This window comes from Notechis scutatus, chromosome 2 (genome assembly GCF_049901735.1).
Source record: "Notechis scutatus isolate UNSWTSFEM ecotype Mainland chromosome 2, rNotScu1.2, whole genome shotgun sequence".
In the NCBI taxonomy this organism is placed as follows: Eukaryota; Metazoa; Chordata; class Lepidosauria; order Squamata; family Elapidae; genus Notechis; species Notechis scutatus.
This window is the reverse complement of record NC_142010.1, coordinates 89,320,605-89,348,350: the sequence shown is the minus strand read 5'-3', so window position 1 is coordinate 89,348,350 and position 27,746 is coordinate 89,320,605. Positions and strand designations below refer to the sequence as shown.

Here is a 27,746-nt window from a genome sequence, read left to right as displayed (position 1 = left end):
AAATAGGTACAATATTAAACTCAAAGAGGTAACAGATTAATAAGTGTGCAACCATCAAGGGAAGTATGCAGTGGAGTACCCCAAGGCTCTGTTCTAGGCCAAGTACACTTCAATATCCATCAATGATTTAGATCATTGGAAGGGAATAGATGGGGAAATTATGGTGAAAAAGGTATGGTTGTACATTTAGCCAAGAATTTCAGGATTGAATATGTCTAGTCTAATGAAAAGAAGGACTAGGGATGGCATGATAGCAGTGTTCCAATATCTAAGGGGTTGCCACCAAGAAGAGGGGGTCATCCTATTCTCTAAAGCATCTGTATGCAGGACAAGAATCAATGGATGGAAACTAATCAAGGAGAGAAGCAACTTAGAACTAAGGAGAAATTTCCTGAGAGTTAGAACAATTAATCAGTAGAACGACTTGCCTCCAGAAGTTGTGAATGCTCCAACGCTGGAAGTTTTTAAGAACAGATTGGACAATGATTTGTCTGAAATGGTATCAGGTTTCCTGCCTGAGCAAGGGATTGAACTGGAAGACCTCCAAGGAACCTTTCAAGTCTGTTATTCTGTTAATAACTATCCAGAGGACAAGATGCTTCTGTGTTTCTTCTTTAGAAAGGAAGTGCTTTCTTGGGAAATCAACAATACTGTCTTATGCCCATAATCATTCAACAGTGCTAATTTCTTACACCCTCAGCCACATACAGTATCTTTGATGTTCTATTTCTTAGGTTCAAGAGCATCACATTCAGGTTAAACAGTTGTGATCCTGTTTTGTAAACCAATGTTGTCTAAACTGTAGCCTTGCTTCTGTGTGTTGCAGTCACAGCATACTTATCAAAGGATATCCAGTTGGAGAAAGCCAATATAAAGCCATAGGGTGGGAGGGAGCCATTCAAAATGTGGGATGGGGGCATGGGAGAATACATTAAATCTACTTATTATCACTGTCAATGCTTCCAGTGACTGGAACTAGCCCCACTATGAAAAAGAAGTAACACAATTAAGAGAAGATTCAATCTCCATCACAAGTGATCCCCATCTTGCAAATTATCTGGGGCTTTTGGGCCCTACTTGTGGAAACAGGCAGGGCTTTTTAAAAATCCAATATAAACTGAGTGAAATTTGTTAAATTATTCAAACAAACCTTTTCAGAATTTGGCTGACAGTAGGGAGAAAAATGGCTGCATAACATTATAAGGGAAAAGATGATCCATCTTGGTGCTACATCAGTTTGATTTCTCAACATACACTGAAAGATAAAACTCTGCAGACAGAAGAATTGAAGCAATATGATTTGAAAAGGTGTTTTTTTAAAAAAATAATAATAATTCACCACAACATTTTACATTATCCAAAGAGCACAGAACTATATTAACTACCAGTTGTGCAAATAGTCACTTGTTTGGTCAGTTAGCAAATAGAAACCAATTTTATACAGCCACATAGAATTTTTCTGAAAGATGATTATGATTTCTTCTTTAGACAAAAATTAATCATACGGTATATACATATGAGGAAAAGCAAGCTGCTACAAACTGGAGATAATCCTAATTTGTTATACTTTTGTGGACCCGTGATGGGCTTATGACCTATAAATACATATTTGTTGAACTACTCATTCAGAATGGACCATTGTTATACTTTGTCACATTTGCAGAGAACTTAGAAGACTGAGAAGGGGGGCAAGCGTTTATCTTACTGCAGTTAAAATAGGTACATTTCGCTATAGTACAAAACAATAATAATAAATGAAGTGAAGCTGAACAGACCATAGCAATCTTAGATACTACTACTACTACTACTACTACTACTACTACAACAACAACAACAACAACAACAACAACAACAAAAGCCTGGAACTAGGATTGTCAACTAGTTTGCTCCTGTGTTGTGGTGTTCCATAATCGAAAGATGGAGCTTTTTGTGGAATGGGATTAATTCATGCCTTGTATGATGTTATTGATGAAAAGGACGTTACAGGGCTATTTTAATAAAGGGTAATCTGACTTGAAAAGAAGTTAGCTCTGGGAGACGGTTAACAACACAGAAAAGGAAAAAAGGAAAGTGACAATATTTGCATAACCCCCCCCCCTCCCTCAATACTGATAAAAGAGGGAAAATTGCTTAACTGAAAAATATAAAGGTAGTGAGGTAAAGGTAAAAATATAAAGGTAGTAAGTGGTCATCCAGAGGAGTATTCCTCAATTTGGTGCCCACAAATTACATTGGATTATAATGCTGGGTGCTAAGAATTATCTAGACTATTGGGATGTTTTATATCAGTCCATGGGGGGGGGGGGGAATTGATACATTTGCATCCAAAGCATGGATTTAAGAACTGTCATATTGAAGTCAATGATATTACCCTAGAAAATGAGGGAAATAATAATTCTTCATAGGACTTTAAAGCTCTTTTCCAGGATTTTTACAGTATACTGCGCTGCCCATAGCTCTATAATCTCAAATACCTGCTTACTAGAAACGATTTAAATGTCAAAGAGGGTTGTATGTAGTTTATGGAAAGTACACTGAGGAAAATATAATGATTAAAAATCACTCCAATGACAAACACTTTCTCCACAGAGGACTGAAAATAAGAAAGCTCCATTCAAGAAAAGGGAACCGATTCTTTAGCATTAACAACTGCATTTTAATCTGATTCCAAAGCCCGAAATCTTTTTTTGTATTATCAGATATGCAAGCACACCTTCTTTTCAAGGCTGTGTTTTAACAGTGGAAAACAGTAGGTGACTACCTATACAGTTGCCAGTTGGTCATAAAATAGTAAACTAAAGAGAAGGCAAATTTTCATATGCAATAAACAGCTGATGAAGTAAATATATCACTTGCTTACTGCTACAGATCACCATCATTAAATGGATGGTGGCTAGCCCTAAGTACAGGACCTGGATGTTTAAAAAAAAAAGTAACAAACCTTCTTCCCCAAAAGTAGGGCATGTGCCAGAGGAGTGGTATGCAATTCAAACATTCAAGGCATGAAAAAAAAAAAAACCCAAACACCTGGTTTAGGCATAGTGAAAACTTCAATTTCTGATCAAATAAATCAATTTCTCTTCCTTAATTGCAATTTACACTAATATTCTACAAAAACACTTATTTCTTACATGAAGGAAGCCTTTCTAGAATATTAAGGATGTGAGTTGCCAATAGGAGTCCTAGAAAACAAAAACTTATGGTAAAGATATGGCAAACTACAAGAAAAAATTGTGTCTGAAGGTCTCACTTTATCTAGCAAATTTGTCTCATGTCTACATAATACTACATAATACTCATTTGTTGTGTACTGCCCAGAACTGCTTTGGTGACATGGGAAGCTACATAAATTTGATTAATTAATACACTTTTGTACTATCACGTTCCCAGCATTGAGGATGCTACATACTACTATATATCCCTCTAAAAATAATGGAAGCAGGTTCATAGCAATAAAAAAAAATCCACAACCGTAAGGAGGTGTACCATAGCATAGTGAGGACATCAGTGTGCAACATGAATTACAATTGAATTTCACTGTTGTCCCTGATTCTGAATCTGAAGAAACTGCTCTTGCTGAACTGGTGGAATATCAGCCTCAGGAGACACCAAGCCAGGAATCACATGAGACTGATCAAACACAGGTACTACCTGGACAGCTGGAGCAGTCAGATGAGACTAACATAAGGCCTCCCAGCCCCTCCACCCAGCAAACAGAGAGAAGACCAGAGATGTTCCATGAATCTACTTGCCAGGCAAGGGAGTAAATTTCTTGAATAATGATAGCAGACTGTAGCTTGCTATTATGAAACAATTCTAACCCAACTTGTCTTTGTTGGAAGCAACATCTTATCTCCAGCTCTTGGGTGATGTTCCTGGGAGTCCTGTTTGTATAAAAAACATTAAACTTCTGAACAGGGTGTCAATCCTGACCTGGCTTTCAGAACTCTGGATTGGACCTCGACTATTCTTCTGTGTGCTCCTATTAAAAGCAAATTCTTCAGGCAAGCCTCAGTTTCATTTACATTCTTCGTTTGCTGTTATTTCTTCAGCCTTGAAGAAAAATTACTGATCTCCATAGCAACCATGTTTGAATATGTGTGATTGAAACCTGAAGCAGGAGAATTGTAGAGTTTCAAAACTTCTTTTAGAAATGCTTAATTGATTGCAATTTATTTGGCAACATTTTCAGAAGTGGTTTGCCCTTTCCTGCTTCCAGGGCTGAGCGGGACTGGCCCAAGTTCACCCAGCTAGCTTTGTGCCTTAGGTGGTACAAAAATTCAGTACCTGGGGCATTGACTACTACACCAAACTGTCTGTCTTTGCAAAGTTAAGCATTCATTAAATACAAACGTTGATAGAATATATTCAGTATACATGAATTTCCTCTATCCCTATTCAATGTGTGTGCTATAAGTACAAAGAAAAACAAATGAAAATCATTCTGGTTGAGATATTATTAGCATGGGGTCCACTGTGCTTGGGGACTTTATTTTCTGATTTTGTGAGTTCTTCTGTGATCAGTGAAATTTCTGAAATAGAGACTGACTCCATTTAGAATGATAGAAAAATCATAGATATTGAAAGTCCTACAGCAGGATTTACATGGACCCCTAATGGGCTCACTGTAATAATGTGACTCTCTTTTAATGCCAGTTCTCCAGCCAAATCACAAAATTGAAATTTTGATCTATAAAATGAAGAGAACACTCAAAATTACATGTATTTCTTTGCTAAGGACTATAAACAAAAGATTTTTATTCTCCCATTTAGAAAAGGTGTTGGGAAAAAGAAGTGGTTGAATGAGAAGTACTGTTCCATTGGACCAAGATGAAGTTAGTGAACAAAACCCATGTTTCTGGAGCAGCCTGAAATCCATAATTATTGGTTGCCTGGCTTCTTGGCTTGAGTTGCTACCTGTTCCTTCCTCTCAAAGAAGAACACATATCACTCCTGGCCTTCAGATTTTCTTTCAACCACCAGACCAAAAATAGATGTTTTAATAAGAAAGTATAACTGCCTCAAAATCACCTAGGAAGGTTCCAAGACCAAAGGTGAACTTGCATAAGCCTCTCCGGTGCTAGTATCTTAACCACTGCACCACATTCGCTTTCCATATATTATGATCCCAGATTCTTAAGGGAAATACAAAATTATTGGTGTCACTTTAGAGTGACCATGCTCCAGAATGTTAAACTAAGGATTTTTTAAAATATCCCTTACAATTGAAGTTCTATCCCATCGTAGAAAACAATAGTTGTGAAACCACAACAGCTTTGACATCCAGCAGCTTTTGCTTTCCTTGATACTTATTTATTTGTTTGATTTATATAGCCACCCATCTTAAAAGCAAGTGACTCTGGGTGGCATATTAACTGACTTATTCAAATGAGATGGGTAAAAATGGCCGACTTCTGATTCACATATGCCAATCCTATCCTTGAATAAATAGCTTCTGTTTAGTCTAAATTGTTTTGCAGGGTTGTAATAAGAACACAACAGTGAATTCCTTGAGAGAAGGTACAGATGGAGTCAATCAATCCAAAAAATATTGTATGGTTCGGTTAATAAGCCTGGTAACTGCTTAGGAAGCAGTCCTTCACATTTAGGGACTGATTAATACAGAACTGAGTGCAGGGTGTGTGTCTGATTGATCTGCTTCAAAAATTAGCATCAGAACTCCTTTGTAGGAAAGGAGCTGAAGAGGAATGGCTTGCAGTTGGCTGCTTGCCCTAGATTTTCTGCTGGTCTTTTCTCTTTTCCAAAAGCATGTTACATAGCCTTGATCCTGTCAGCACAAAGCGAGCATCTTTCTGCTCTTCAAAGGGTAGCTTATTTATTTATTATTTTGCTCAGAACTATCCAACCTTGTTGCTCTGATTTTGTAACAGGACAAACTCCAATCCCTAGCAGGATAAACAAGATTGTGGGGCTAATGATTTGTGAACTTGGCCTGGATGCCATTTTGCAGCAGAAATTCCAGCCTTAGAGACTTTGCAACTTGCTAATAAAGCATTTTTTGGCGGAAGCTGTGCAAACAGGATTTTACAGGGCCTGACTCTGAGTTCCTAGAACTGGCACAACTTGCAACGACAATGCCTCTTTTCAGAATAGCTTAAACCTCCAATAATAAGCCAGTTGTAGCTTTGCCAGTTTGCTTCTCCCCAGTCAGAACTGCTTTCCCCACTACTCTAATTAATCTACAAGCATGAGTTCTTTTCACAATAGTAAAAACTCAAACATGCTTTAGAAGTGGTTTTGGATTATGTAACTTCAGTTATGCAGTAATCTGACAGCAGAAGATCATTTTAAAATTCCATGCAGAAACTTTAACAAAAAAAAAGTTAAAATTGGAAAGAAGAATCATTTCAGGGGCAAAAAACAAAGTGAGCAGGAGATGGGCTGTGACACTGTGCTCCCAGGTTTGAATAGAAACCTGGTAAACTTGTTGGAGTGCAAAGAAGTACTCTTCTGATTTTCTCTTTGGTTTCATCTTATTTTTCACATCGCAAACAAATGATCATTAAGGATAATGTTCATTCCAAAATTTTCCCAGCATGAATGGGTGAGCCGGTACCAACCCAATATCTTATTCTTCTAGAAGCAAAAGACAAGATGATACATGTCAATTGTCCCCGTGCCGAAGATGAGTGGGCTGAAAATTGACACTTACTTCACAACAGGGGATGGGATACTGTCGCATAGACTGTACCTGAAAAGAAGTTAGAGATACAGGACAGGTAACAGGATTAATGGAATGGTTCTGCAAGGGAAAAAAAAGAGATCAGATTACAAACATCAGCCAAGAACCTGTCACGGATGTCCCCCAGAATCTGCTGCTTGAGTTGATGGTTGTATTCTGCCTAATAGGATAGCTGGTTCTCATGTGAACATCTGTTTTAGAGCAATTGCTTTACTGTTTTAGGACTCAGAAACAGTTCAACGAATAGTGGCAGGGATAAGATGTGGGCATTGGATGGCACAACCAAGTAGCTGCATGGTATACGGGAACATTTGCACGGTGTACGGGCTTATACCAAAGTCAGATGGCTCCATCCTCTGTAATGGAGAACTACAGGACTAAGATCCTACAGGACTTTCAGATCCAGAAAGAAAAGCAGGTATTGGCCAATTGATTAGACACTGTGATAGTAGACAAGGAGAAGATGGTGGTGATGATAGATGTAGCAGTGCCAAGTGACAGCAGCATCAAGAAGAAAGAATATGAGAAAATAGAGTCCTGAATGCGGAGCTAAAAAGGATGTGGAAAACAAAGGCCAAGTTAGTCCCAATGGTGGTAGGAGCCCTTGGGTCTGTGACCTCTAAGTTGGCAGAATAGCTCCAACAGATCCAAGCCACAATATCAGAGCTCTCTATCCAGAATAGTGTGGTGTTAGGAACAGCTAAGATATTGTTCAGAATCTCAAACTCCCAGGCCACTGATATAGAACCTGAGATTTGAGGAAGATACAGAGCACCCATAATAGTGAGATTTAAAGTGAGATCGCTTGGTCAGAATATACCAAGGTTATTTCCAAAGTCTCAACATCTTTTTTATAATCCAGTTTTGGCCACTATGTTATAAAAAAGATGTTGAGACTCTGAAATAGTGCAGAGAAGAGCAAGTAAGATAATTAAAGGCCTGGAAACTAAAAAAAATATGAAAAAACAGTTACAGGAATTGGGTATGGCCAGTCTAGAGAATAGAAGGAGTGACATGATAGCAATTGTTCCAATATTGGAGAGGCTGTCACAAAGAATAGGGGGGAGGGGTGTTCAATCTATTTTCCAAAGCACCGGAAAAAGGCAAGATAAGAAACAATGGGTTGAAGCTAATCAAGGAGAAAAGCAGCCTAGAAATAAGGATAAATTTCCTCAGTGAGAACGATTAACCAGTGGAATGGCTTGCCTTAAGAAGTTGTGGATGCTTCATCACAGTAAGAGACTGGTCAGCCATTTTCTGAAATGATATAGGGCAGTGGTTCTCAACCTTTTCTTCCCCATGGACCCCCTTTAAATACCCTTTGTGGCCACGGACCATGACCACAGACTACCAAGACTTAACTCAAGATTTAAATAACATTTCTTCAAGCCTTGCAGATCCTCCTATGATGATATTGGGGGCCCCAGGTGTCCACGGACCAGAGGTTGAGGACCACTAGTATAGGTCTCCTGTTTAAGCAGGCAGTTGGATTAGAGGACAGTCAAGGTCCCTTTTGTATGTATTGATAAAGTTTTTTTCATTGAGAAAGAACAAAATGCTCCCATTCTAGTTCAAACAGGGAAACTGTCTGGCAGTTGACCCTTACTTAACACAGGCAATAGTCTGATTTCTTTCTGTCAGAAAAGAGAAGGTTAGCTTTAGAGGTTCAGGACAAGTCATACGGTGCACACATCATAACCCTAACCCTGCCATTCATAATTTCTAGCTGTCTCTCTCTGTCAAATGGCAGGGGCAACTGTGGCGGATTACAAACCTCTATTTAACCCCAAGTTCCATTCATGCTACATTGATCCTAATAACCAAAATGTGCTGACATATTTTTCCTGAAACAGGAAACTGAATATATATTATTGTTAATCAAGCGAAGAAGAAAAGCTCCCTTTCTTAGGGGAACTAACACTTTCATTCTGCACAAAAAGCCAGCCACTTGTAATAAATGGCAGGATTAAAGACATACACATTCCTAGGCCTTTGCCTTACTGTCCTGTTTTGTTGATAGGCACCATGGGGCAAAAAGGAATTTGTCTGCCAGACCCATGATCCAGCTAGCTAAAATGCAACCTTTGGCATTCTGGAGTTCAACAACTCTCGGGCAAGTATCCAACACAGTATTAAGCTGTCTTGATTCAGAGGTTCTGTATTGGTCACCCTGCTGTTTAGGATTTGCTGGGATTTCTTCACCCTCCCAAGTTGAAAGTAGCTATTTCATTAGAAGGTGGTAAATCTGATTGTGTGTGTTTTTTTTAAAAGGACATGCTTTCTCTCTCATATATTTTGTTTTTCCTGTGTTAAAAATATTTTTCTTCTTTTGTGGCGTGTTGCCTTCACAGTCATCTGTTTCTTTAGTGTTATTCTGGCCCACACCCCTGTATATGATGGCTGGAAGCCTAAAATAGCCTGATATCTTGGGTTGTTTTCAGTCACCTTTGTTCTGCTCTTCTTCCCTGTTTTTAATGTGTGCCAATTTTTCATTCCCTTTTTCTAGTTGTTTCAACAGTACCTGTTTCAGTGGGGGAAATATAGTGCTTTAAGTTCCCCATCAAATATAGGTTCCAGCTCATGAAAGTAGAAATCATTTCACTCTATTCCATATTAGTCAAATTCTAGCTGGCGTATTACAGTCAACACTTAAAGAAATGCGGGGGAAAACAGAGCAGTGTAGGGAAGGTGATAAGGATGATTAGAAGATTGGAAAATGAGAAAGAGAGAGAAAGAGAAAGAGAGGGAGAGGGAGAGAGGGAGAGAAAAGGGATATAATAACCCTTTTGAAATATTTGAAGATTAAGACTTTTTTATTATCCTAGAATGCAGAACATTAAGTTACAGGTAGCCAGGGTTTGCCTAAATTCATTGATTGCTGAAAAACCCTTCCTAACAATAAAAGCAGTTTAGCAGTATTATAGACTTAATTACAAAGAAAGATGGTGAGATATTTTTTACAGGATATATTCAGTCACAGGCAGAACAGTCAGCTGTTGGGGATGCTTTAATTTATATTCCTTCCTTGAGAAGGAAGTCGGACTTCATCAGTGGTGGGATTCAAAATTTTTGACTACCAGTTCTGTGGGCGTGGCTTGGTGAGCATGGCAGGGGAAGGATATTGTAAAAACTCCATTCCCTCCCCACCTCACTAACTTGCTTTCCAGCTCCGTTCTCCAGTGCAGGGCAACAAAAGAAGACCCAGCCCAGCCGATCAGCTGGGACTCGGGAGGTAGAGAATAGATGGTGGAGGGGCCAGTCGGGGTGTTATTTGCCAATTCTCCAAACTACTGAAAATTTCCTCTACTGGTTCTCCAAAACTGGTCAGAACCTGCTGAATACCACCTCTGGACTTCATGGTTTAAATCTGCATTGTGATGGAATTGTTTTGTTTTCCTGGGGGTGGGGTGGGGCAGGGAGATATATATATATAGCTTAAGTCCCTAAAGGCAAAGATTAATTATAATGCTACCTCCAGGTATATCAGTTAGTTCCATGTATGGTATTTATAATAATAAGCATTTGTAATTCAGCATGGCCACAATCAGAAAAGGCTTCTCTTAGTGCAACTGATGGTATCAGTCCTAATCGGTCCTGGAAAAAGGGCAAGGTCTGGGAATGGCTGTTCAAATTTTCCATTGTCTCCTAGGTGTAACATCCCTCCAGGCATTATGGAAAACATAAACAGCTGATTCCGAATACTGCTAGCACTATTTGCATGTAATTTTGCCTGAGCCCATGAAGACAGGATACCTATCAGAAAGCACCCAAAGTTGGATTAGTTGTAAACATAATCATCAGCAGTGTGCATTAATCTGTGCGCAAATGTGCCCCATAACCTTTCACAGCAGGAAGCATACCTCTGTATTTATTTAAGAAAAAAAATTCTATTTTTCATAGTTCCTTTTATAGTACCACAAACTAACCAATGGTTAGTTTTTGGGTTATTTAAAATTTGTTACATCAATCATGCTGCATGTTTTATTTGGCTGCCTCTCTTGAACTTCACCTGCAGCTTAAACACTGAAACATGTGATTTTTTCCCCTTCCTTCCTTCCTTCCTTCCTTCCTTCCTTCCTTCCTTCCTTCCTTCCTTCCTTCCTTCCTTCCTTCCTTCCTTCCTTCCTTCCTTCCTTCCTTCCTAGCATTTGATTTCCAGAATGATTTTGGTTGCCATCAGATTTAATGGCATAATGCTTTTCAGTTGTACTATGGGAAAATATATATTTGATATGCCAAAATTAAGAACCTCCCAAACAAAAACAAAAAAGATATTTGCTGCCAAATCCAGACAATTAATAGGCCATCATTCATTGTCCTATAAGCAGAAGTCCAGTAAGGACCTACAATTGATTCTCCATTGAATAAAACTGGATGACCTCCTTGGCAGAAAGAACGGTATCTCCCAAAGGATACTGAAAAAAATGATGCCATTTTAAAACCCTCACGTGTATTTTCTGTATTGCTGTTGTATTATTCTGTTCATTTTATTATCTGGAAAATGAACCCTTTTTGTTCTAACATTTCACTCCTAAATCTTTGAAAGAAGAAAAAAACCCACTGGATTTAATGAACTGCTGCCAAATTTATCAGTACTTGCTCTGACAAAGAACGGGCTGTTTGGTTCCTAAAAAATCAATCTCCAACTGTCAGTTTTTCCTGCAGTTTCTTTCCATGTGGGGAGAACTTATTCCTGAAGCTGATTCACATGATTTTTTTTTAGACAATGAACTTGTGATTATCTTGATCCATTTCAATGAGTCATGGTGCTTATTTGTACTTGCTCATTATCTGTTTTGTTGATGGATAAAATTATGACGTGTGAATGCTAGATGCTAAATTGAGCATCACAACAACACAGGAGATAGAGGGTCCTGCTTCGGTGCATCTAGATTCCTGTGCACTCTTTTTCTGCCTCTTCCAAGTGAGGATGAAGATGGGCAAATCAGAGTTATATACTTGGCTACCCAGGGCTGCTTCAGCTAAAAGTATAGGGGGTTTTATTTTTATTTTTTTTCCTGAAGTCAGCCTTCAAAGAAGGATAGGAGGAGGATTGATGCTTTTGAACTTTGGTGTTAGAGAAGAATCTGTGGACAGCCAAGAAAACAAAGTAAAGGATTGTTGATCAAGTCAACCGAGGGTTCTCAGTTGAGGCATAAATGACCAGGCTCAAATAATCCTATTTCATTATTCAAAGGTCTAGCTCTCTAGAGAATGTTGGGAAAGATGGAAAGAAAGGGAAAAAAAGGACAATCAGCATTAAGGTGGATGGACTCAGTTACAATGGCAGTGAGTGCACCAGTGGGAGACTTGAAAGAACAGATTGAAGATACATTGACATACAGCAGATCTATCTATGTAATCACTAGGAATCAACTATGACTTGATGGCTCATAATCACGCATTGGCCGAGAGCTCAATAACAGTGACGGCTCTGTGGCCCCACGCCTGTGCAGAGTCATTTGCAAAAATGAATCAAGCAAACATAAATTCATTTATACTATAAACTCACTCGCCAAAACCAACACCAACCATAAGAACCTCCGTTGTCGCCCTGACCTAACCATACAGCAACGTGCCCGCTCCCGTGTACTCCGCATTGAACTCAAAAACCGTCTAGACAATGGAGAGAAGGACCTGTACATTGACTACCATGCTGACTGTATCAAAAGTAAGCCACGCAACCCAATACTCAGCTTTTACCCTCAACCACAACCCTACCTCAACCGATCCACCATCACCCAAGACTAGGCACGCACGCCCCAACTACCTCAATTCCAACTACTGCCGGCCTTAAATGCAAACTACTCAATGCAAGAAGCCTCGTGAATAAAATACCTGAATTTCTCATCCTACTAAATATGGCTAACTTCGACATTATATTTGTCTGTGAAACATGGCTCAATGCATCTCTCTCCGACTCCATTACCACAGTAAGAGACTATCATGTTTACCGATCAGATCGTGAAAATCGTCGAGGAGGTGGTGTTGCTATCTTCTATAAAAAATCCTTACATCTAAAAAATATCCAAGTTACCCAGGAGCTTGCTCTTCCTGAGACCATCATCTGTGAACTATCCTTAAATATCACAATTCGATTCTTACTATGTTACAGAGCACCTGATTATGACATCGAACATGTAAACAAGCTAAATACATTACTAACATGGGCTGCATCCTGCCCATACCCTTTTATCTTTCTTGGTGATTTCAATCTACCTCATATTGACTGGACCCTAAATGATTGTACAACTGAAATCATACACACAACCTTCTACAATGCTATTACAAATCTGGGACTGGAACAACTAGTAACCAACAACACTAGACTAAACAACTGCCTCGATCTCATCTTCTGCAATAGTTTGAATTTAATTTACGGAATACAAACTAAAGAACCCTTTTCAGTAGTGACCACAATATGATTGACTTTTGTCTCAACATACGTCTACACAAAAATCACCACAATGATGTAATCCCCAATTGTAACTTCAAAAAGGCAACTATGATCTTATAGACAACGATCTCTCATCCCTCGATTGGCAATCTCTATTCACTGGATGCAATACTGTTGAAGACCATTACAACATATTTTTACTTGAAGTCAAAAGTGTCATCAAACTATATGTACCAACAACAACTCCCAAAACAAAACAAAAAAGCAGATTACCCATAACAATAAGGAAACTTCAATCCAAAAAGAGATCACTCTGGCGGAAAAACAAATCTGGTCACGTTGCCAATTTCAAAAACCGATACAAAAATTTATGCCACCAGATAAAGACCGAATGCACCAATTATCACATTAAACAAGAGGAAAACCTTCTAAGCACCAATTCCACCCGTGCTTTTTACAATTTTGTAAACAACAAACTAAAAGACTCAAGATCCATCCCTCCCATGATAGGACCTGATGGTAAAGACTGCAACGACGACACCATTAAAGCCAACATCTTTAACACATTCTTCGGCTCAGTATTTGTAAACAGCAATGGATCATGCCCAGTATTTCCTAGCCGTACCACAGATAACAACAATGATCTAATACATATCGATTTCACAGAAGACAATGTTGAAAAAGTACTACGCAATCTAAAACCATCCCTATCTATTGGACCGGATGGAATATGTGCCTACTTCTTAAAAAAGCTATCCACTGCCATAGCCAAACCTCTAAGCATAATCTTTGAAAAATCTTTCAGGACCAGCTCCTTGCCTAACCTATGGTCACAAGCCACAGTCATCCCCATCTTCAAAAAGGGAGACCCAAGCCTAGTTGAAAATTACAGGCCAATCTCCTTATGCTGCGTCACCTGTAAAGTCATGGAATCAATTATTAACCAATCCATCATCCTCCACTTAGAGACAAATAACCTACTCTCCAATAAACAATTTGGTTTCAGAAAAAACTATCCTGTAATCTGCAACTCTTACACTGCAAAAACATATGGACGACACAACTCGACCAGGGCAAAGCAATAGACGCAGTCTACATAGACTTCTATAAAGCCTTTGATTCAGTGGTACACGACAAACTACTCCTAAAAATAAAATCCTATGGTATCTCTGGACAACTGAATAACTGGATAGAAGCATTCCTGTCAAACAGACAACAAATGGTCAAAATTGGGAGCGTCCTATCAAATCCAGTACCTGTCAATAGTGGTGTCCCCCAAGGCAGTGTTCTAGGACCAACTCTCTTCATACTCTACATAAATGACCTCTGTGATCATATTAAGAGCAATTGCGTTCTCTTCGCTGATGATGTAAAGCTGTTCAATACCACAGACAATACTGCTACCCTACAAAAAGATCTTGACTATGTATCAGAATGGTCAAACAAATGGCAACTTCAAATCTCAACAAATAAATGCTCTGTCTTACATATTGGCAAAAAAATCAGAAAATAAAATACAAGCTGAATAGTCAAGATCTTGTTGATGACCCAAGCTCTGTAAAGGACCTTGGAATACTCACCTCTAATGATCTAAGTGCTAGAGCCCACTGCAACTACATAGCCAAAAAGGCATTAAGAGTTGTTAACCTAATCCTACGTAGCTTTTTCTCTGGTAATATCACACTACTAACCAGAGCATACAAAACATTTGCTAGACCAATACTCAAATACAGTTCATCAGTCTGGAACCCACATTACGTATCTGATATTAGCACAATTGAGAAAGTCCAGAAATATTTCACAAGAAGAGTTCTCCACTCCTCTACTCGTTGTAGAATACCTTATGCCACCAGACTTGAAATTCTAGAACTAGAAAACCTTGAATTACGCCGTCTTCGGTCTGACTTAAGCATGGTATATAAAATCATACATTGCAATGTCCTACCTGTCAATGAATACTTCAGCTTCAACCATAACAACACAAGAGCACACAATAGATACAAACTCAAAGTTAACCGCGCCAAACTTGATTGCAGGAAATACGACTTCAGCAATAGAGTGGTCAATGTCTGGAATACTCTACCCGACTCTGTAGTTTCTTCCCCAAACCCCAAAAACTTTAACCTTAGACTGTCTACTATTGACCTCACCCCTTTCCTAAGAGGTCTGTAGGGGCGTGCATAAGCGCACCAATGTGCCTACCATCCCTGTCCTATTGTTTCTCTTATTCTTTTATTTTTCTTATATGTACCCATTTCATGTATTCACAACTATGTATACACTTATACTTATTATCTTGTAAACAATTGGCAAATCAAATAAATAAATCAATCAATAAATAAATCAATTTTTTATAGGAGACCCCATCTTCATAATGGAGGCAAACTTCACTATCATGAATACTAACCACTAAACTGCCCTTTCTCTTCGCTGCATCTTGCTGGCTCAGTGATGAGGCCAAATTTAACCTAGCAATGTTAGGGGATTTTTAAAATGTTTTCCCCACTTCCATATTATGGAATTGAAAGTTGCCAATGTTTCCATGCTATAAGCCTAGCCTTAGGAGACAGGATCTAAACCAGAGGTGGTATTAAGCAGGTTCTGACCAGTTCTGGAGAACCAGTAGCAGAAATTTTGAGTACCGGCAAATACTACCTTTGACTGGAAATTTTACAGTATCCTTCCCCTGCCACGCCCACCAAGCCACGCCCACAGTACTGGAAGTAAAAAAATTTGAATCCCACCACTGATCTAAACTAAGTTGCATAATCTATAATTTAAATGTAGGTTTGAAAAAACTTTGTCTGGGACCCTGTAAAGATGAGTAAAGAATATAAGAGGCTTGATTTGATATAAGATAGCTTCTTATGCTTCCTGTAAGTGATTAGGATACCTTCATACTAAAGGAAAGGATTTGCTGCTGTCAACTACAGCTTTAATCTCAGGTAATATATCTGTTTGTTTATATGTGTACAGTTGGGTTAACATATAATGCTGAACCATACTTAGTCCAGTTTATTGGTTCCATATTTTCTAAGCTATCAGTCTCATGACCTAAATTTATAGCAGCATTCTTAGGTTGGTGCTACCCTTACATCTGGAAGAACCTCACCAATACCGAATGTGATTCCAGGAACTACAAGTACAGAAACAAAACTTAGTTGAATCCCGGTGTTTATATTTCTGAATACAGTTCTTTTCCTTAGGCTTGTCACTCTGGAAATGAGACCATTACTGAAAAAAACCCTGAAGCTATTATGTTTTTATTGGGTCCTTCTGCTTCACATCTACCAGTGACCATTCTGCTTTTTCAACGTACAAACCATCAACAAATGAAAACTTTTACATATAAGCCAAATCTAACGCTTTTAAATTTTGGATGAAGGGAATAAGTGTATTCTAATCATGTTCTGAGATGTCTTGGGCCTTGGCCCACTCTAATAAACTGTGGATGAAAAAAATAAAAGTATCTACCCACAAATGTGTGTGCACACCCACATAGGCATGAAATGTAAAAGCAAAATAACAAATACAGTATCAGAGTAATACTTTGCAAGAAAAATTGAACTCTTCCCTCCAACTAATTAAACTGTACTACGTGTCCTTGCATAGTTCCTGGAGCTTTTCTGGTTCACTCAATTTCAATAGCTACATCAAAACTGGAGCCAGGACTCCTGAATGACTAACGAAGAACAAAAGCAAGTTCCCTGAGTATTTTTGAGCAGCCAGCAAAATGAGGGAAAGTTATTTTGCATTGATCAATGTATTTCAATTACAATCACATTTAACCATAACAGCTGAAAGGACCACAAACTGTATCAGGTTTGGAAATGTCATTGACCAGTTGCTCTTGAGAATATTTTCATCCCTTTATCTCTCACATATATACCATACATGGGTATTTATAATTGGTATTATACAATGGTCCAAAATACATAAATAAATCTCAGCCATATTCAAGTGTGAACTTGAGAGGGCAAGTTTCCCGTGTTCCATCAAATTGGAATAACCCTGTTTTGAAAGGAAGGACAGAACCTACCTTTCAAATAAATAAAGGTATTAATCAAATGTGAACATCAGTTGATCTCAAAAAGTTAAGCAGGATCAAAAGTGCAGAGCAATTTGGAGTATATATGTGCTTTAGTTTTAGTGATTGGATGGGAGGGAAATTACAGGTTGCAAACTGAACAGGAAACTCATTAAAAATTGTAAGCAAGACAACAGAATAAAATAACAGAGTTGGAAGGGACCTTGGCAGTCTTCTAGTCCAACCCCCTGCTTAGGCAGGAAACCCTATATCATTTCAGACAAATGGCTGTCCAATCTCTTCTTAAAAACTTCCAATGCTGCAACATACATAACTTCTGGAGACAAGTCATTCCACTAATTAATTGTTCGAACTCTGGAACCTAGAACTAATACCTCGGTTCTAGGTTTCTTCTCCTCTTGATTAGTTTCCATCCATTGTTTCTTGTCCTGCCTTCAGGGGGTTTGGAGAATAGCTTGACTCCCTCTTCTTTGTGGCAATCCCATAGATATTGGAACACTATCCAATGCAGGAAGACAAACCACTTCCATTTTTGGGGCACTTTTATTTTGAGGAAAACTATGCAAAAAACTATGCAAAAACTATGCAAAAAAAGTGTGTGGAAGGCAAAACATGATTCAGAGTTTACATAGGTGCAGATGTAACACTTGTCAAGTATATCTTAAAACAGCAGTGTTCTTTCCTGGGTTCAGGTGGTTGTTGCTTGAACGTGGGGAAAGATACATTTGTAACAAGAATTTCTTGACTAGTGTTACACACACACACACAAATATATACTCCAAATTACCCTGCACTTTTTATCTGGATCACTACATGGCCCTACCACTGTTCAGGAAGCCATCTTTCTTTATGGCATACAGATGTGTTTTGAATGACAGCTCAATAGTCTGGCATATGCTGCCTTCATTTCTCCCTCTCCATTTCCTTCATGTCATGGAGTAAGCTATAGCCTGCTGTCTGTCTGTTTATTTATTTAAATGTTTATCCTATGTTTCCTTTGGACTTATAGTACTCACAGTAATAGTTAGCTCAGGTACTAAGATCCCACCAGATCACAACCATCACAGATGTGATGCTTGAAGTTTTCCAGCATTTGGAAAAAGTACAAAATGAATGAAGGGAACAAACCAGTGGTGAGATTCAATTTTTTTTTTACTACCGGTTCTGTGGGCGTGGCTGGGTCGGCATGGCAGGGGAAGGATATGGTAAAATCTCCAGTCAGAGGTGGTATTTTGCCGGTTCTCTGAACTACTCAAAATTTCCGCTACCAGTTCTCCAGAACTGGTCATTCTGCTAAATACCCACCTCTGGAACAGCCCAATAAGCACTGAGTGGCCATAGGAAGGTGAGAGGATAAAAAGCAGGGGCAGAAGGAAAAGAAGGATTCTGAAAAAAGAGACCATAGAGAGGTAGCTACAATACTGAACAGAGAGCTTCTCTGTTGCAAAAGTCTCTGTAACATATTTTAGAGAAGCAATGGAATGAGAGTATGTGTACAGGTAGTGCTTGGCTAGTCTAGAGAAAAGAAGGACTAGGGGAGACATTTTAGCAGCATTCCAGTATTTGAGAGGTTGCCACAAAGAGGAGGTGGTCAACTTACTTCCCAAAGCACCAGAGGTCAGGACAAGAAACAATGGATGGAAACTAATCAAGAAGCGCAGCAACCTGGAATTCAGGAGAAGCATCCTAACAGTGAAAACAATTCACCAGTGGAACAGCTTGCTGCCAGAAGTTGTGGGTGCTTCATCACTGGAGCCTTTTAAGAAGAGACTGAACAATCATCTGAAATGATGTAGGGTCTCCTGCTTGATCTCCTGGTTGGACTAGAAGACCTTGAAGGTCTCTTCCAGCTCTATTCTGATTGATTGATTTATGAGCATAATTGAGGGCAAAATTTCCGTGGCTAAGTGAAACAGTTATTAAGTGAATTTAATATGAATTTAACATTATTGTTACGTGAATCTGGATTCCCCGCTGACTATGCTATCAGAAGGTTCCAAAAGGAGATCATATTACCCTGCAACTGTCATAAATATGAGTCAGTTGCCAAGCATCTGAATTTTGATCATGTGACCATGCAGATGCTACAACAGTTGTAAGTGTAATAAGTAATAAGTTACTTTTTTCAGTGCCATTGTAACTTTGAATGGTCACTAAATGAACTGTTGTAAGTCGAGGACTACCTGTACATGAAGGTCAAATGTTTGCTAGTGTCCCTTAATGCACACATGTCAGTTTGTTTTATTAATGATGGTTTGTTAACTAAGCCACGGCCTGGTTCACAGATAAGAAGTTTCAAATCATGGTTTACACCGTGGTTGGAGTCACACACTGACTCAAGCCATGCAGTAATCAAATAAACCATGTTTCAGCTTAGTGGAATATGTAAACTCGGTATAATTTGTCAATTGCAATGGGACAGAAACCTGAGAATCCCTTTTCAATGTAAAAACATGTGGATGCTTAAGCTAACCCTGTTATGATCTCTTTTACCTCCCTCTCTCCATAGAACCAGCATTGCCCCCTCTCAATTCAGCTTTGATGTTAGAGAAAGGCTTGGTTTTGAGAATAGCAGTGGATGGTTCAGTTTTGTTTTTCTTAAAGAATTGGTAATGAAAATATTCCACCATGTGTATATAAAATTTGGACCAGGAAATTCTGTTCCTCAAATAGCAGAGCATGTTTTTTAATATCTAATTTTTATTGAAACATTAAAAAGAAAGATCAAAACTAATCTAAACTAATATAAAAGTAAGGAAGAAAAAAAGAGAAAGAAATCAAAGAGAAGGCAAAAAGTGCAAGAAAAGAAAAGAAGTTCTGGCTTCAATTGAATATTAATCTTTGAAATCCTTTGTGTCAAAGTATACATTTGAATCCAAATATTTAGCGGTTTTACATGTCCACCAAACATAGCATGTATTAAACTGGTCCATCAAGCATGATAGCACATTTTCTAAACCATTTCAATTCTTGACACGCTCAGATAGCACTAAGAAAATATTCTACTGGAAGTCTTGAGTATAGTTCAGTAGGTCCAAAGTAAGGCATACTCTAGTTTGGATCATAATGTCATTTGAATCTGAACCATGGCTCAGTTTCCAGTAGAACATCTAAAACTTAACTTGTAATAATTTTCTTGGCTTACTTGGCAAAGTCATGGCCTGATGTACACTGAGACTTTGCTTGGGAATTTACCAAATGTTGACATTCTCTTCTGGCTTCCTGACACAGAGCCAAGTGACAGGAAGAACTGGATGCCGATCATGTGCCATTCCCCATCATAGTGCAAGGAGGGGATGCATTTCAAAACTAAATGAGATACAGGAGGGATTAGTCTCTCTTGACCCAAAAGTAATTCTGATTTATTTAGTATACAACAGCACAGGAAATGTCCTTTGGATAACCATCACAAAGGAGGGGGACGAGAGGGAACCAGGAAATCACTGTTTGGTGAGTGTTGTTATGTCATTGGTTCTCATCACAAAACTCATGAGCTCATAAATAAGTGCAGTAATAATCCTGGTTTAATGTTAGACACAGACATATAGGAATAGTGAATAAATTGAAGCAGTAGTTTGAATTTCCTAAAATATTTAGAGTAGTCAATATCTTGGCAGACTACTTTGGAGGATACCATTTTGATGGGGATTTATTTTGTGGATAGGCTGAGATTAAAAGGCTGTCAAATCTATACAATAACTTGAGAACCAGCCAATATGATTGAGAATGTATTCCTATACATCCTAAAGAGATCAGCAAGGCTTTTCATTTTGCTAGAATGCCCTTAAAGACCTCAGCAAGATGTTTTTTTTCCCTGGACTTCCATCCTTACCACATTGATGATAAAAGGCTGAAATATGACTTGTGATATCGGAATGCAAGCTGATGCAAGTTTCATCTCAACTCACTCAAATACGTAAGAGATGGAACTGCCATTTTAATGAACATTCCATCATTAATCCTTCCTTGTCCCTTTCCACAGGTGTGAATGACCTGCATGTGCCTGAAAATGGTTATTTCAAGATTAAAACAGGGATAATGATTTGATGCAGTATTCCCAAATACAGTATAATCACACAATACATTTCTTCTTCTTTTGACTTGAAGTATTTTGACTGACAAATGTGACAAGCCAGAGTTATGCCTTTTTTTTTTTTTACTAGTTCCATGGCCCCATGTAGTAAAAGTCCTTAGGACTTTTTAGAAAATCTACTTTTAAGATGCCTAATCCTGTAGATATGATGTATATGTGTCATTAAGTATGTGGGAAATATATAATACATTAAGATTAAAACAAGATAAACCAGATCTGATCATTTCTTAAGGTCATGGGATTCTGCACTTTCTTAATATCAGGAAAGAAAAAAAAGTTAGCAGGCATTCAACCATCAAAGTGGAAAATAATTAATTTCACAAAAAGTACATTTGTGTATGTAAAAACCTTACATACTAGTCCTTTCTAGATCAGAGATTGAACCAAAGATTCATCTAGTAAAGCATTTTGTTGTTATAATGACCAGCAGGTGCTTCTGGGAAATTAACAGGCAAGATTTGTTTCTGCTTGGATTTACTTGGAGCTGATATTGAGATAAACGTTTCTTCTGATTCTGAAGGGTATATATAGCTGTCATCACTTTAGTTATTGGTAGGCTTATCCTCCAAAAGAGCCCAGGAGATTAGATCAAGAGGCAATCTAATTTAGCATTCCTGCATTTTCCCAGCAACAGCTAACCATCTATTCTGGGAATTTCATCAACTGAGCATGGAAGTAAGAGCCCTCACCTGTCTGACAGTCACCAACTGGTATATAAAGCTGTTTTGAGCTGCAGATACCATTTAGCTATCACAACTAACCCTCTGTTGTCCTGGTATCCATTACTACGCTTTGGGTCCTTTCAGACTCATAATACAAAGCAGGAGTGGGATGCAAATATTTTTACTACTGGTTCTGTGGGCATGGCTAGGTGGGCATGGCGAGGTGAACATGGCCATGTGACTGGGTGGGCATGGCTTCTTCTTTTTTCAGCCCCCCGTGCTCCATTTTTTTTTTTTTGCCTTCTGGGCCTCAGGGAAGCCTCCTGGGCGTTTTGCTCCCAGGAGGCTTCCCTGAGGCCAAGGAAGGCAAAAAATGCAGCATGGGAGGGCAGCACAGTACCCCCATACTCCTTTTTGCCTCCTGGGCCTCAGGGGACCCTCCTGGGTGAAGCAGTAAGACAGCAGGGAGTCCTGGCACAGCTGATCGTCAGAACAGCTGATCATTAGGAGGAGGAAAAAGAAGAAGTACCTTAAGGAGTGACTGGATAGGGAGAATGCAGTCAGCGATGGTGGGCATGCACACAATGTCATGCATGCATGATAAGGACTGACTGGGCACGGAGGGGACGGGTGGGTGGAGAGGGGCAGGGCCAGCCAGGGGCATGATATTGCCAGTTCTATAGAACTGGTCTGAACTGGTAGAATCCCACCCCTGATGCAAAGGCAAGAGTTCCTGAAGAAGTTCCTGATGTTAGGAAAAATTGAAGGCAATGAAAACAGAGGCTGACAATGATAGCTAGCTAAATATTGTCACAGATAAACACTCAGGAGCTTATAAGGACAAAGAAGTATTGGAAAAATAATATCCATTGGATCACACAAAAGACTGAATGTCTAATCAATAACAATCCTTTAAAAGTCACCTTCTAGGATTGTGGCTATCAGTCAGGGGTTGGGTTTCTACAGGTTCGCACCTATTCGCTAGAACCGGTTGTTAACATTCTAAGCAGTTCAGAGAACCGGTTGTTAGAAGAAATTACTGGCCTAATCCTGTAAGGAAGGCAGGAAGGAAACATTCTGGTGTTGCTTACAGAAACTGCCTCTCCGTTAACCCTTATTACATTCTTGGCAGGACTAGACTTCCTGTCTCAGGAACTTCTCTGGAGTTTTTTTCCCCTCCTTTGCTGGTACTTTGCTTGTGTGGAGTGACCATTTAAAGTTACAATGTCACTGAAAAAAATGACTTATAACCAGTTTTCACCCTTACGACTATTGCAGCATCCCCATAGTCACGAGAGGCTAGATGAGGAGATGCGTGCCTCGATGTGAGTGATGTTGAGTTGGCCATGCCCAGTCAGTCACATTACCACTAAGCCACACCTACCACCTAAACCACACCCACCACCTAAGCCACGCCCACAGGACCGGTTGTTAAAAAAAATGAATCCCACCCCTGCTATCAGTGCATCAGTGTATCTATAAACAAGCCTTTTTTCAGCCAGTGTTCACCGGAAAGTCTAAGAAGTCTGATCACAGTTTATATGAAAGGGTTCAGGAGAGGCAAATCTGCTGTGTTGGGTGAAGAAATGCTTAACTCTGATTCCCTCTATTTGCTTTTTTTTTCTTTTCTTTATATTATAGCAACAATTTATATTTAAAAAACCCAAATTTAAAACCTTTTAAATTTTTTACTCTCAGCTTTTAAATTAGCTCCCTGTCAACAAGATTAATCAATATGATTCCATGTGTGTAAAGCTGATTTTTTTTAATTCGAAAACTGAATTGCTTTTACATATTAATACTTTTCATTATTTTTTGATCTGTTGTTTTTTTTTGTTATTTGGAGGCTTAAATATGCATTTCATATGGTTTTGTTACAGCTTTTGTCTTTTGATTTCCTTGTCTTCCGTTATAGTCTCATTTTGCAGCCTCCAAGCATTATCTCAGTAGGAAAAGTAATGTATTGGAGAATCTTTTTTCCTTTTTTTTTTCTTTTACTAATCTAGCATGTAAATGAGCACCTGATGAAGAAAAGGAGGAGTTCTTGTGGCACTTTGATGCTTTGATTTCTAGTGCCCATAAACTTGTGGAAAACTTTTAAAACTTTGAAGTACTTGACATTTTTAGTAGTATATGTGCACACCAAGTCACTAAACATAAATAATAGAAGTGTAGAATTTTCAGGCTCCAGGCTTCCTCACATTACCATGTTACCCTGTATGCTTCACTACATTAAAATATGTGGGATAGCATATTATAACTTCAGCAGTGACATCGCTAGAATACAAATTTGTAGGTAAGATAAGATAAGATGTAAGATAAGACGTAGGTAAGAAAGATCTGGGCATTTTATAGAATGGCAAATGATTTTTTTCTTTTGCTGTTGCTAAAGTGTAAAGCTTGCCATTCGCTGAATTAAATGGCTGTTGATTCAATTATGTAATAAACAGCCCATGTTCTACATACCTCTTATGGGAGATCCAAACATAATGTATGCTGTATTAGACTGTTTAGTGTTATCAAAGTCTTGCAGATTTAACCCTAACCATATTTACATTCTATTTTTTTTTTTAAAAAAAAGAGTGCTTATTTAATAGCACCTCCCTGAGCAATAAAAAGAGTACCCTGTTTATAAAAAAAAATAGCTGAGACTGTGTCAGGTTATTGGTTATATATTTGTAGTTGTTTCATAAGCTGCTTGTTGAGTTGATATTGTGGATGCCTCCCTTTGTGAAATTTTGGAAATGATGATAGAACTGAACAAGAATGCAGCGAGGCTTTAATAAAGCTCCTAACAATAAATGGCAGTATTTAGTTTTGGAAAACTTTTTGTGTTCTAGATTATACAATAATAGAACTAACCGGGAGCATTTTGCAATTCAGGTCAGGCTTCTCTCTCTTTCTTTCTTTTGTCCCTCAAAACAAAGTTCACTTTATCCTAATGAGAAGTTCTAATTAGGTTGATCTGCTTCTTTAAGTGACAGGTCAGATGTCTCTATTGAAAGAAATGTGTGCATTCTTGTTGTGTCTTTATTATTGGATTAAATTTTGATCAAGGCAGGAAATTATTTTATGAGGTGTGTGTTTGTTTGTCCCAAGGTGTTTATGGGAGTGGGGGGCAAGGGAGAGAGGCAAATGACCTCTTGCTGCTAGCTCTCCCCTTTTATACATGTATTGTGTTAATTACACACACATATGAAAATGGCAAAACTCACATCACACTGGCAAGATGTTGATTTCACTGATTTAATAAAAACATCAGATCCTGTAGATCTCTGTGACCATAGCTGAATAGACTTCTCCAACCTGGCAATTTCAAGTTTTTCCCAATATGCCCAGAAGATATTAGTATGAGGAAGATCATGAAGAAGTATTGTCAAGTTTTTATTAGAGGTCCATTGAGACACAGAAGTATTTTATGCCATATATGGAGCCACCAAAATCTCTCCATGGTTCAGCTGAGATTGGGGTACCACAGATTATCAAAATATAATAAACAATAGTGCTTTCCATTGGTTATAATCTTTAAAGATTATACATACTGTAACACAAGGTCTGATTACCGATGGGACCCTCCCCTGAGGGTATCTGCTTGTCTTATCAGGCTATTTATTTATTTTTATCCTGTCTGTATTATTTTTATAACTAACTCAAAACAGCAAATGTATCTAATACTCCTTCCTCCTCCTATTGTCCCTACCATAAAACCCTCTGAGGTAGGTTGGATTGAAAGAGAATGACTAGCTCAAAGTCACTCAACCGGCTTTCATGGCTAAGGCTCACTGTTGCTTTCTAACCTGGTGCCCTTACCCACTAGATCAAACTGACCTATCTTTCTGAACTGGTTTCAGGGTTGTTGTTTTTTGAGGGGGTGAACATTATATTACGATGATACTTTTCCTTCCTATCCAATAACAACCCTGTGCTGTGATTTGGATTTAGAGAGAGTGATTGGCCCAAAGTCACCCAGCCAGCTTTCATGCCTAATATAGAATTCGAACTCATGGTCTCTGGCTTCTAGATTGGTACATTAATCACTATACAAACTGGCTCTCAGCTTAAATAGGGTGGTGCATTCCAGGTTCCTGTCTTAAATGTTGTCATGTAATGAGTCTTCAGAAGTCACCTCAACATTTTGGAACAGCCTCCTATTTGAGATCAGATGATACCTATCGTTTTAGCCCTCTGGGAGTGCTGTGAAAATTTGGTTCTTCGTCAAAGGTTTTGGCTAGGATGAGGGTTGAGTTGCAAGGATGTTTGGTCTGATCAGTGGTGGGATTCGAATATTTTTTTACTACCGGTTCTGTGGGCGTGACTTGGTGGGTTTGGCAGGGGAAGGATACTGTAAAATCTCCAGTCAGAGGTAGTATTTGCCGATTCTCTGAACTACTCAAAATTTCCACTACCGGTTCTCCAGAACTGGTCAGAACCTGCTGAATACCACCTCTGGGTCTGATGCCTGGGGAGGAAAGTATCTTTGTTTTTAACCATGTTTTGTGGCTTGTGGTGAACCTTCTAGTGTCATTGTACGAGATAGGCAGCCATGTTCATTCTACAAACAAAGAAACAAATAAATAAATAACTTTGAGCATATATGTTTTGAACATGCACAATGTGTTTTAATATATTGTGGTGCATTTTGAATAAAATCCACTGACTTACTTTGGCCTACAAGTATAATTAGCAGCAAACAATCATAACATTACACCGTTGAAGAAATTATTTGGACAATAATGATTACTTTTGTATCAAGACATAATCTCTCCCTGATTAAAATCACTCACAAACAGGAATATATCTGAACTTTAACACAAGAGAAGACAACTGGATCATGATGATTACTGGAAATAAGAAGAGAATACAAATATAGCATCCTAGTGCAAAACACAATGAGGCAGCTAACCAGACAGACGTCACTTTTTCCTATTTGTGATTATAGTTGCCAACCAGAAAAAAAAGAACTCCCACAATATGTGGGTGGTTTTTTTTAAAAAAAATTGAAAGATATACCAGGGAAATAATAGGGCAGGCTATTTAATATCTCCCAGATTTTAATAATTATTTATTAGGTATCTTAGTTGATTAGATAGCTCTTATTCACAACCCACTCTCAATGTTTTAATTCCTCTCTTCCCTTAACAACTCGCTAAAATAATGTAAATGACCAGCTATCTGCAAGGAGTATAAATCCTTCCATTCCCCACCATCCAGTCAGAGCTGAAGAAGCTTCTCGGATGAGAAGCGAAATGTCTTCAAAGAAAAAGAACAGAAAGTCCAATTGCCTCTTGAAATAGCACCTTTGGGACAACTATGACCTGGATGACTGAGAATCTTCACAGACATTCCTCCCTTCAGTTCTTCATCCTTGGGCCCAGCCCATCACCAATCATATTCAAATACTGAATGTTTTGATTTCCAAAATTGGAACTGTACTATGAGTACTATATTCTGAGAGAGAATTAGGGGGAATGTTCTACATTTGTAGGCACTGGCTTCTTCCTGTTGTATACCACATAAAATTATATAAGATATGATCTTCTTGTATACAATTATCCTTTTATATGCAATTCCATCTACCCATATCCTTACTTGACTGAAGAATTATGTGGAGGATTAAAAAAAACATTTTCCCAATTACCACACTGTTGTTAGCTGATGAGGGATTAACTTTATGAGTGGGAATTAAATATGGAATTTAGAACTGAGCAGAAAAAAATAGTGGCAAAAAGACTGAGACAGACTTTTGTGTGCTTGATTATTATTGCTTTTAATTATTTATTTAAAAGATTTGTATGGCCACATCTTAAATAACAACTCAGGACAGCTCACAATAATACTATCAA

The 27,746-nt window shown here is 38.4% G+C and overlaps 1 long non-coding RNA gene across 1 annotated transcript in view; it reads right to left on the bottom strand.

Moving 5' to 3' along the window:
• The window catches only part of LOC148132124 (uncharacterized), a 45,330-nt gene that overhangs the window by 2,814 nt on the left and 14,770 nt on the right, over nucleotides 1-27,746 (bottom strand). Inside the window, exons 2-3 of the long non-coding RNA XR_015747613.1 lie at nucleotides 6,674-6,712; nucleotides 1,151-1,270 (exon numbers count right to left, since the gene is read on the bottom strand). This is a non-coding gene — a long non-coding RNA (uncharacterized LOC148132124). The remainder of the gene's footprint in view (nucleotides 1-1,150; nucleotides 1,271-6,673; nucleotides 6,713-27,746) is intronic.